Source organism: Triticum dicoccoides, chromosome 1A, assembly GCF_002162155.2.
Source record: "Triticum dicoccoides isolate Atlit2015 ecotype Zavitan chromosome 1A, WEW_v2.0, whole genome shotgun sequence".
Taxonomy (NCBI): domain Eukaryota; kingdom Viridiplantae; phylum Streptophyta; class Magnoliopsida; order Poales; family Poaceae; genus Triticum; species Triticum dicoccoides.
This window is the reverse complement of record NC_041380.1, coordinates 356432726-356443090: the sequence shown is the minus strand read 5'-3', so window position 1 is coordinate 356443090 and position 10365 is coordinate 356432726. Positions and strand designations below refer to the sequence as shown.

The 10365-nt window shown below is 46.2% G+C and overlaps 1 long non-coding RNA gene across 7 annotated transcripts; it reads left to right on the top strand.

The window, feature by feature from the left end:
- Positions 1 to 1094: 1094 nt before the first annotated feature.
- LOC119272825 lies at positions 1095 to 10149 on the top strand. Of its 7 annotated transcripts, XR_005134797.1 has the most exons (8): positions 1095 to 1191; positions 1546 to 1742; positions 2620 to 2794; positions 5572 to 6192; positions 6293 to 7453; positions 7533 to 7605; positions 7698 to 8462; positions 8570 to 10149. It is a non-coding gene; the product is annotated as an uncharacterized LOC119272825 (long non-coding RNA). The 7 variants fall into 7 exon arrangements; XR_005134794.1 differs by having other exon boundaries at positions 5572 to 5768; positions 6130 to 6192; positions 6293 to 8462; XR_005134796.1 differs by lacking the exon at positions 7533 to 7605.
- Positions 10150 to 10365: the final 216 nt, after the last annotated feature.

Here is a 10365-nt window from a genome sequence, read left to right as displayed (position 1 = left end):
TCCAGCCACTCCCCTTCCAGAAACCACAGATTGAATCTAGACACCATCACGGAGGGGTTCATCATCCTTGATACGTCTCCAACGTATCTATAATTTTTGATTGTTCCATGCTATTATCCCTCCCTAATAATAATAAAGCACCGATTGGGTCTCCGGGTTCACCGTCGTGTCCTTTTTGCAGAAAACCCCTCTGGTTTACGTAATCAACCCGCAGTCCACATGTAAAAAAACGATTCGCTGGATAATCGATCCCCAATTTGTCCTCTGCGCCGCACTCGCGAGAGATGCCCTCCCACCCGATTCCACACCCACGGGAGACCGCCCGCCGCCGCGGAGGGCCACGCCGGCGATCTCCCCTCAGCCCACATGCCTCCTCATTCCTCTCCATTCCCCTTCTCTCTCCGCCCCTTGTTCATCCGCAACGGCCTGAGCTCACCACGATCCATGGCCCTGTCCTTCTGCCAGCAATGGTACATCACGGGTCGTCCGTGGCGCTCGATCTCCTCGTTCCGTGCCGCCCATACTGCACTGCGCACGCGCGCCTCCTGATCCATGGCCGCCTTTTGCCGAGCTGCGGGATCGATGTCCGGCGCCATGACCAGCCTCTTGCACAGATCGTCCATGACGTTGGGGCTTCTGTAGAGAAGAAACGAGGGAGGGAGATGAGCAGAGAGGGGAGGAGGGAAAACAGAGGAAGGAGGGGGAGAGCAATGGAAGAAAAGAGCAGAGAGAAGGAGCGGCGCCGCTCCAGCGAGCTGCGGCTGGGTTCCTCGGTGGTTGCCTGCTGCGTGGATATGGGTTGCGGCGCCGTCGCGGGGCGGCCGCCCAGGTGTTCGGGCACGCGGCGTCCGTGGCCATGGCGTTCCTTTGGCTGGAGTTCTCGTAGTCGTTCCAGGAGCTGGACATCCTGGCCTCCACGCTGGCCCACGCCGTCACCTTCAGGTTCCGGTTCTGACTGAACAACGCGGGGCTCCCTGCGGCGCGCGCCGCCCGGAGCGGGTCGGCGCCAGTGGCGCTCGCCTGTCAGCTGGGGCTGCTGGGGTGCAACCTGGTGTGCCACGCGGGGGTCGTGTGGATGCACTTCGGCGGGGCAGCGGCTGGCAGGCGCAGCGGCATCGGGGCATGGGTGTTCAGTACGCTCCTGAATGCCGCCCTGCTGTGGGGATTCCTTCACTGCTACGGCACCGCGAGGTGAGAGCGCCGTGAGGTGATTCCCAACCATTGTAATATACAATCCTTTGGTGTACATATAGGTAGGCCGGCATTGGCATTCGGCATCTGCCATCCCAGTGAGATGACGAGGAGGTGACTGCTGCTATAAACCAGACAAAAACAAAATTCAATTTTATCATAGAGATGGGCATACATACATGCATATGCGTGCGGGGGGCGACGATTGGATCGAACCCCACCTGATTAACTTCTTATACTCTGTTCTTGTGTTCATGGCAAGGGGAATTATCTTCTTCTTCTTTTTTTCTTTATTCAGTTCGGTGGTTGACACCCGAGCTGAAAACATCTCAACCAGTTTGTTGGCCTTAACAGGTTGATTTCAGTGTGTCATCTTATTGGAAAACTATTAGCCGCAGAATTTAGCAACAGAAGACGCGCGCGTGGCCTACGGAGAGAATAACGCGCGCGGTATGGCCAAGGAAGAGAAACGCGAGTGACTGTCGTGGCTCTCGCCGGACACGAACGGCGCTTGCGCCGGGCTGGTCTGCTTATAGCTGTTGCTACTCCAGGTTTATTGATAATGCTATTTTTTTTTCATTCTATACCCCGTCTGAATTTATAGTTTAATGATCTGTAGGGAAGCACCGACATTGTGCTATATAATAATCATCTTTGATGTGTCTACCGGGACCACCGGGTTAAAGTTGTTCTTTCATTTCAAGGATATACTTTGTTTGATGTTTTAACATAAAATGTAGCTGGTACAATCGAATTTAGAAGCCAAAATGGGTGACCAAACATGGTGGTGTTGCACTTGCTTGCCTTGGCTATGGAGAGAAATTATGTAATGAAATTGGTACTTTATAATGTTCGGAGCCCATTGTTAGTGCTTATATTTGCAGTAAACAAGTTAAATAAATAGGTGTGTGCTATGAAAACGAAGGAAGAATGCTTACTCCTTTTAACTATTGTAAGTATATATTAATATTTTTTGAGGAAAAGTATATATTAATATTAGGTAGAGATAGGAGAGACACTTTCTATGTGAGAATAGTTTTTCTTTCAAGAATGACGCTCGGTACTTTTGAACAGATCGTATATGAGTATATGATGGAAACTTTGTACTCCCTCCGTCCCAAAATAAGTGTCAGAATTTTGTATTAGCTTTAGTACTGTAAAGTTGTATTAAGCTTGAGACATTTATGTTGGGACGAAGGGAGTATTATTTTGCCATCTTCTTTCCTTTGTGAAACTAGCTGCAGCAGTTCGTAGTTTAAATTGATGCGAGGAAGTAATTAACACAAAACTGCATTCTTCTTACTGATTTTCCCCTTGGAACAGATTTTGTAATTCATGATCAGGTCGTTTTGACACATACTCTTAGGATTTCTATATATCTTATCTTAGCTTTGGGGGTTTTAACATAAGCATGGTATGATGCTCCAGACTCGACGACAAGTGCTATCCTCATGAGGCTAGACAAGTCGTTGTGCCAATCCAGCGAGAGTGTCCAACAGCGGAAAGTCATCTGAAGAATCATGTCCCAGTGAGTAGTCCAGCTCCAGCAACAAGACCACATCTGGTTTCCACCAAGAAGCTGGACCAGCGGCATTGTACTCAGGTAAGCTCATGATTTTTTTTGCAATCCAGACATGGCAGAGTCAAATTTATACTAATAGCTAACATCAGCTTACTGTGGTTTATATGGTCCATGTAAATCTGGCAACGCACGGCTAAACTTCCAACAATTACTTGCTAACAAAAATCAAGTAAAACTAAATGAATAGTTCTTTCTCTTGCTGAAATAGGTTTGGACGCACGGTGTGGTATATATATGTCAAGTTTAGCCGTATGCAATAATGCAATGCTTATGGTTGGTTATGGTTGATAATTCTACAAATTTAATTAGTGGGCAGGAATAACTGGTCAGGCTTTCGTAACTTCTATTTCTATTACTGCAGCATAATTGTTTTTTACATAGAGCTGACTGTTACTTCCTTTTTTCGTCAGGAGTACTATTTCCAAGCAAACAACCATCTGTAGAAAAATTCGACATAGTAAAGTAGGTTAAAAATGTTCACAGTCTTACATGTGTTTACACTTAAAAAATGAACACACTTTTAAAAAGGTTCAAAATTCCCAAAAATGTTCCAATTTTTCTAAAAAAAATATTTTCATTTTAATTTGTACAAAAACTTAAAATAATCAAAATTTCTTTTTCAAAAAAAGACATCTGTTCCAAAAAAAGTTCCTCAAAAAGATGCTTCAATTTCTGTAAAAACCTCAGCTTTCCTTAAAAGAGTCTCAATTTTTTGTGAATTTTATTAAAAAAAGGAAATTTTCACATTTTCTCGAAAAGTAAAAAATAAAACTGATGGACAACTATTCCATCCAAAACTACTCTTCCATCAGACAAAGAATGATAAGTTGCTTCTTCATGTCCAAACTTCATCCTACAAAAAGCAATAATCAGTGTAACCTTATTATTGATGTTTATTAAAATTGGATATAAAAAATGGCGCATAAAGTAGGTTGTGCACCTTTTTTTCGCCCGGTGCAACGCACGGGCATTTGTACTAGTAATAATAATCTCTCCCTAATAATAAAGCACGGATTGGGTCTCCGGATTCACCGTCGCGCCCTTTTTCCAAAATAGTTCCTGTTGTTTTAGGTATTCAACCCGCACTAACGTCCCTAAGTGAAATAACGATAACGATTCGCGATAGAAAAAAAAAGGTCCCGAACAGGTGCTGCATAGCCCCTACCGCTTCGCCTCGATTGGCACTGGCGCAGGCCACCCTGCCGCTCGACCTCGCCTCGCACCGGAGGTGACCACCACCATCGTCCCCGCTCCCTCCCCTCCCCCAACCCGATATAGATGCCTAACCCGCGGGAACGGGCAGGCGGCCGGCGGGCGACGTGAGGCGCGGTGGCGGCGCGAGGAAGACGGGCAGATCTGGGCGCGGCGTCGACTGGCGGCTGGTGCGGCGGCTTGTTCCGGTGCCAGCGGCGTCCTGCTCATCCAGAGAAGGAGAGATAAGGGCCTCAGGGAGAGAGGAAACAGAGGAAGAAAGGAGAAGGAGAAGGGGCGCAAGGTGAGGGAGGGATCTGGCGGGTGGTGCGAGGGCTTGCTCCGGTGGCGGCGGCGGCCTTCTCATCCAGAGAAAGAGATGGGCAGGGGCGTGGGGGAGAGAGGAAGCAAGGAGAAGGAGAAGGGGCGCATGGTGAGGAAGGCGGTCGCCGGCTGTGGTGCCTCCGGTGACCGACCGGCGGCACGGTGGCGAGTTCCTGTTGAGGCCACATACAACTAGCACCGTCAGCACCACAAGACCACACCAGGAGGGTGTCTGGACATCCGCGTGGTCTCCCTCCAGCCGGCGCGTCTGACCACAGCCAATGGTGTCTGGAGTTCTGGACACCTGCTCGAGCTACCCTGCTGCTGCTACTTCTGTCCTCACGCCTCTGCTGCTGCTCCTTCTACTTCTCAGATGCCCCTGCTTGCTCTGAACTCTCCCACTCTCTGCTGTTGCATCTGAGTGCGGCCACGGTGCTGGTCTAAGCAGCAACAGAGTGGTGTTCGAGGCGATGGGTGCCTGGAGAGGGCATGTTGGGCGATGCTGCTGTAGAGGATGAGAGAGAGCAGAGAGATGAGAGGTAGAGAGAGCAGAGAGAGGCGTTGATTGCTGCAGCTACTGATCTGGTCCTGCGGAGAAAAAAGAGATAGGTGAGGAAGAGAGAGAGAGAGAGAGAGAGAGAGAGCAGAGAGATAGAGACAGCAGTGAGAGATGCGCACATCACTGAACCCTTTCGATTCTATTGCAATGTCAAATACGGTAGTTTTTTGTGTTCTAACTCTCTTGGAGAATCTGCAACCTCGGCCACGAGCCCATGATCTCAACTTGAGCTTGTCGAGGCGGATGTTTTGCGAGCTGCTGGCGCGCGTGTGCAGCCCCAGCGCCAACGATAGCCCGATCATCCCAGCGGCCGAGGTAGCCAACCGGCTTGGCCTTTGCCCTCGCTGCACCGCCGTCGGAGTGCGCGGCCGCAGTGGAGTAGCTCTACAGGGCGGCTGCACAGAGACAGGCAGAAGCTTGTGAAGAGCCATGACTGTGATCGATAGCAGCAATCTCTGAATTCTTCTTTTGTTTCCCTTTGAGTTGATGGGGGCTAGATGTACTTCAGACAAGGCTTCAACAAGGAAGAGCGGACAACCACTAATACTTTTTAGTATTGGATGATGTAGTGCACTATCTATCTATCCATTCAAGAAAATTGATGGCGATGGAATCCGCGTGTGTGCGTGTGTGGCTGTGCCTCTGGTCGCTCGATGGTTTTTTAGGTTCCGTAAAGTATGAAACTGCTGGTCCTATTCTGAATTCTAATAATGTTGATCACCAGGGAGAAAGAGATCAGAGGACGGATGGAAGGGATGGCGACAACGTCATATTCGAAAGGGAATAACGCTGGAATACCTTGTTGTTGCTACCTGTCAGAGTTCATAATTATGAACTAAATTACTTGGCACTTCTTAGTTGCCAAACTTGACAGTTGCTAAGACCTTCTGTCGACAAGATACACAAACATACAATTGCATGGTAAGTTAACGTCTTCTGATGGATTTTGTTTGCCTTTCTTGACAAGAAAACTATAACTATCTGCTTACAGTTTATCAAAGGTAATCTGCCAGCGACATGAGAAGTATGTTCATTGATTTCATGTGGACTAACTTACTGGATGATTTTATTAATTTCTTATAGCTTCACTCCAATAATTCTCCCTATATTTTTGGGTAATTCATTTCATCCAATAGTTGATAGTTGCTTCATTATTACAAAAATTGATCAGACCAGGAAAAGAGATCTTACGATAGTTTTTTCGTTATTACGAAAAATTCATCGGAGAGAAAAATAAATCCTATCTGATAGTTTGATCTTTTTCCCCATTATCTGAGAAAAGTTCTCCCTAGATCGCGGATGCAATCGTGGCATGAGATTGTTAAGAGTGAAGACATGCATATGGGTACTTTCCACTGGCACATCACTAATGAAAAGAATAGCATCATATTTTATTTACCCAACTATTGTTCTCCAAAACTAATCATATTATTTGCTTTCTACAGGTACTATGTAGAGTATTCGAAGAGGTCATCTTCATGAAACTAGCAGAGGATAGACATTAGGAAAAATGAGAGACGAGGTGAGTTTTTGTTGTTCACCATCCAATTCAAGCATCACACAAATTAAGCATTACTATTCAAAGGATGCATAGTTAACCTGTTCATCTTTTCTAGAGGAATTAATAAGTTATTAAAATTTGTGTCCCGTTGCAACGCACGGGCTCTTTTGCTAGTCTCTCCCTAATAATAAAGCACGGATTGGGTCTCCGGGTTCACCGTGGCGCCGTTTTTGCAAAATAATGCCTGCACTTTTTAGTAATTTGGCCCGCAGTCCTCATATTATATTAACTGAACCTGAAGCGATACGAGCGAGAGAAAAGAAAAACAAACCGAGCCACCAGCCCACGACCCTTCCTCTCTCGATCTCATCTAGACCTCCTGCTCCGCCCCGCCCCGCCCCTCACCGCCGTCCGCGGCCGCGCGCCGCCGCCCCCTACTCCGCCGGCGCGCTTACCCATTACCCCAAGTGCCAACACACCCGCGCCCATCGACTACGGGCGACCCGCGGCCTTCCACCGCCGGCGACGCTCGACGTCGCGGCCATTGGCGGCTCCCCGGCCCTGCTACCATGGCGCCTCCGGGACTCCTCCCCGCTCCTTCCACCTCGACATTGGTTTTCCCAACCCCGCCGGCTTCGCCACCAGCCACTCCTTCCAGGCGCACTCTATCCGCCGTCGTCGGACCCATCCGACTGGTTCCAATGGCGAACATCGACGCGATTCACCCGCCCACCATCAGATGCGACAGCAAATCCATAGCCCCTGGCCATCTCCTCCGCCGCCGGCGCCGGTGCCTCGAAGGTCAAGGGAAGACCCTCTACTCGGCCCCCATCGCCGTCCGCACCGCCGCCCTTTGCCGCCGCCACCACCGCCGTCCAAATCGCCGCCCCCATAGCCGTCCAAACTACTCTCCGCAACACCTCTCCATCCCACAGCTGCCGAAGACAGGGAGGAGGACGAGGCTGGCTAGGCAGGGAGGCCGAAGGTGAAGTGCAGTGGGAGGCACATCGGTTTGTGCAGAGGGAGGTCTATGGTCAGCTCATTGGAATCTCACAGGCCACCACGGGGAGAGCAATCACGCAGGCACATCAACCTCCCCCGCCAGGTATGTTCAATTGAACCTTCACTATTAGTTGAGCTAACCGTCTCCAACAGCAACGTCCCAATCACAAATAATTATTTAGGTTTCTTACTGTGTGCGTGGATGTGGCATTGGAAGGATAGATGGCAGTACTCGTGTGGATGCAACAACTGACTGTTAGTTTGTTCATTCAGAGACTACCACGAACCAGTTTGATTTGTGCTATAATGCTCTTGCAAATAATTATAGATGTTGGTGAAAACTGCAGATGTTGTGGTGTTCAGGAAGGACCGTAGATACAGCAGCGGTCCATCCGCAACCGCGGCCACGGGTGCCTAATCTAAGGCGACCTCCTGTTTTGACATCGTCCTTGGTAGCTGCAAGCGTGGAAACAACCTTGGCAGTGCAGCGGCAGCCACAAGGTTGTTCCTAGACCACTCCACCTCTGAACTGTACAACCTGCTGTGCTTTCTAGCTATTCTATTTATATGTAGCCATACATTGGTACAGTTAATTCATAAACATGATTCAATAGGATTTGATATTTTTTCATGTCTCAAGTTTTTAGCTCTTCCCTCTTGGTGTGCAAATCTTTTAGAGGGAATTTGGTGTGCCAATTATTTTCCTGATTACTGTAGTTGTAGTTTTTCTCACTGTTAGAGCAGAGTAAAATTCAAACTATGATATTAGTGGTGGTTAGCTGATAACTTGCTCATAACAGGGGGCACACTAATCTTCTTTCTTTTCTTCTCTAACAAAGTCTTAATATTATAAGAATGTTGTTTTCTTCTTTCATAATCTGACAAATAAAATTTCCCCTAATTTCAGTTTGGATAAGTCAAGGTTGCTTTTGGATCTTAGTAGAAGATAGACGTTATGGATTTAGACAAAAATAGATGTGGATTTAGGGGTTCCGTATGATACTCATGTCTTCTCTATTTGGGGTACAAGTTCAAGTGATCTTTTAGGCTACTATTGAAGGGAAATATGTATGCCGTTTTGTTCATTTCATCTCCACCTACCCACCTCGCATGTGCGTTCCCCTTCCCACCGGTTTTATTGATTTTTTATAACAATAATGCCTTAGGTTATAAACCTACAATATATTAACATCCACTAGATACTCATTTTTGTCTGTAGCTACACAATCCAACTACTCAAAGGAACATACAGTTCTAGAAGTGAGAACTGTTGAGCTATTATAGCGCAGTTTTGGGATGATGGATGTTCAGGCCAGCTATGCAGACCTTAAGGTAAATGTTTTTCCAGCTAATTAACATGAAATGTCTTGTAACTTGAACTAATAATGAACAACTGAGGAATGCTGCCTGAATGAATCCAAAATGTGTTGGAAACACCAACGTCCAGTTGGAGAGGGAGCTATCTGGATCTCCATCCAACTAGGACATGTCTGCTTACAACTTTTTGTTGAACATGATATTACATGATTCTATCAAAGATAACTCTCCTTTCTTCAGTGTACATGCATGATATTACATGATTAAACATACCATTTTTAACTTCATTTAGTTGTCTATATTATGCTCTATGTGCTATCACCAACAAAAATAGTGTTACCTCCGTACCAGGCCTACCAAATATCTTATATTTTGGTACACATGTAGTATTTTTAGCCTGCAAAGCGACTCCTATGCCCAGTGTGCCAATAATGTGTTTGCACCAGTGAAGAGATAACTTATTTTTTACATTGTAAGAAATACATCCTGTTTCTTCCCCATCATTTAAGTGTGTGGCATGCTATCTTTGTTCATGTTGCTGGCTGTACATTTTCAGTATTGTCAGGATATATCTGATTATGATGATGTTCAGTACTACTTTGGAGCCGCAACTTTTTGGACTGCTTGATGTTTATAACCAATGAGACTACTTTTTTGGTTGTTGGCTGGAGCTATCACTATGACTGGATTTGTTTTCACCCAAGTAGATTTATATGGTCATCAAAAACCAACGACAGGTCAACACTTGTCAGCAGTTTGCAATTTGTATTACAGTATGCCTAAGCCAATGGTCAGACAATGTTGTTTTAGTTAGGAAATGTAGAAAATGTGGTCATGATTTATGTAGATTCGACAGTCCCTTCAAACTGCAGTCTTCAACCTTGAGTGGACCATCTAACTATATGTTTCCTTGTAGAAAATTGACTATATGTTCCATGAATTGACTGATTATTTTGGCCCGATCAGATTAAACTAGGTCTTGATTTGAAGGTCCAGCTAAGGCAGCTGGTGCTGGTTTATTTGTTGTAATACTAACTGTGCTATTTAGACAGAGACATGTGGTCTTTCTCATTCCTCGAAATTTTCCTTTGCTACCAAGATTTTCCATTCTAGGTTGTGGAAAAATACATGTAGCATTCCTTCTACAAGTCGTCATGAGCTGGGACATAGAAGAAGAGAGCCGACGAGAAGTCGCACAGCGGTTCGCTCCGGTGTGGCTGCCAATGGCGTTGCGCAAAGTGCAGATTACAGGCTAGATGCGTACGAGTCTGTCCCTACTTCCACGACGTGGAAGCAAAGGAAATCGAGTCAATTAGATAGTATATTTGGTTATGTAAGTTGTCTTTTGTGTATGCAGTTTTACCATTATTTTGTAAAAGCTTTGAGTTTTTGATAATGTAATTGTCTTACTAATCACACTTTTAATCTATTCGTGCCAAGGCTAACAGCCAAGTTATGCACAAGCTGTTGATGTTTCCTTGATGACTGCTATTGTCGGAAGATTCTTTTCAGCATTTTAAGTAATACCGATTCCACTTCCAGTTATGTGTGGTAAGGCCAGTAGCAAAATAATGACTGCTCCTTACTGGTCGGATATTTCCAACTTCCAGGATTATCTGGTTATGCTTTTCGCACCATGCTAATTTGTAAACGAGAACCTACATGATCACGCACCCTGATTTGTGAATTCGTAGTCAC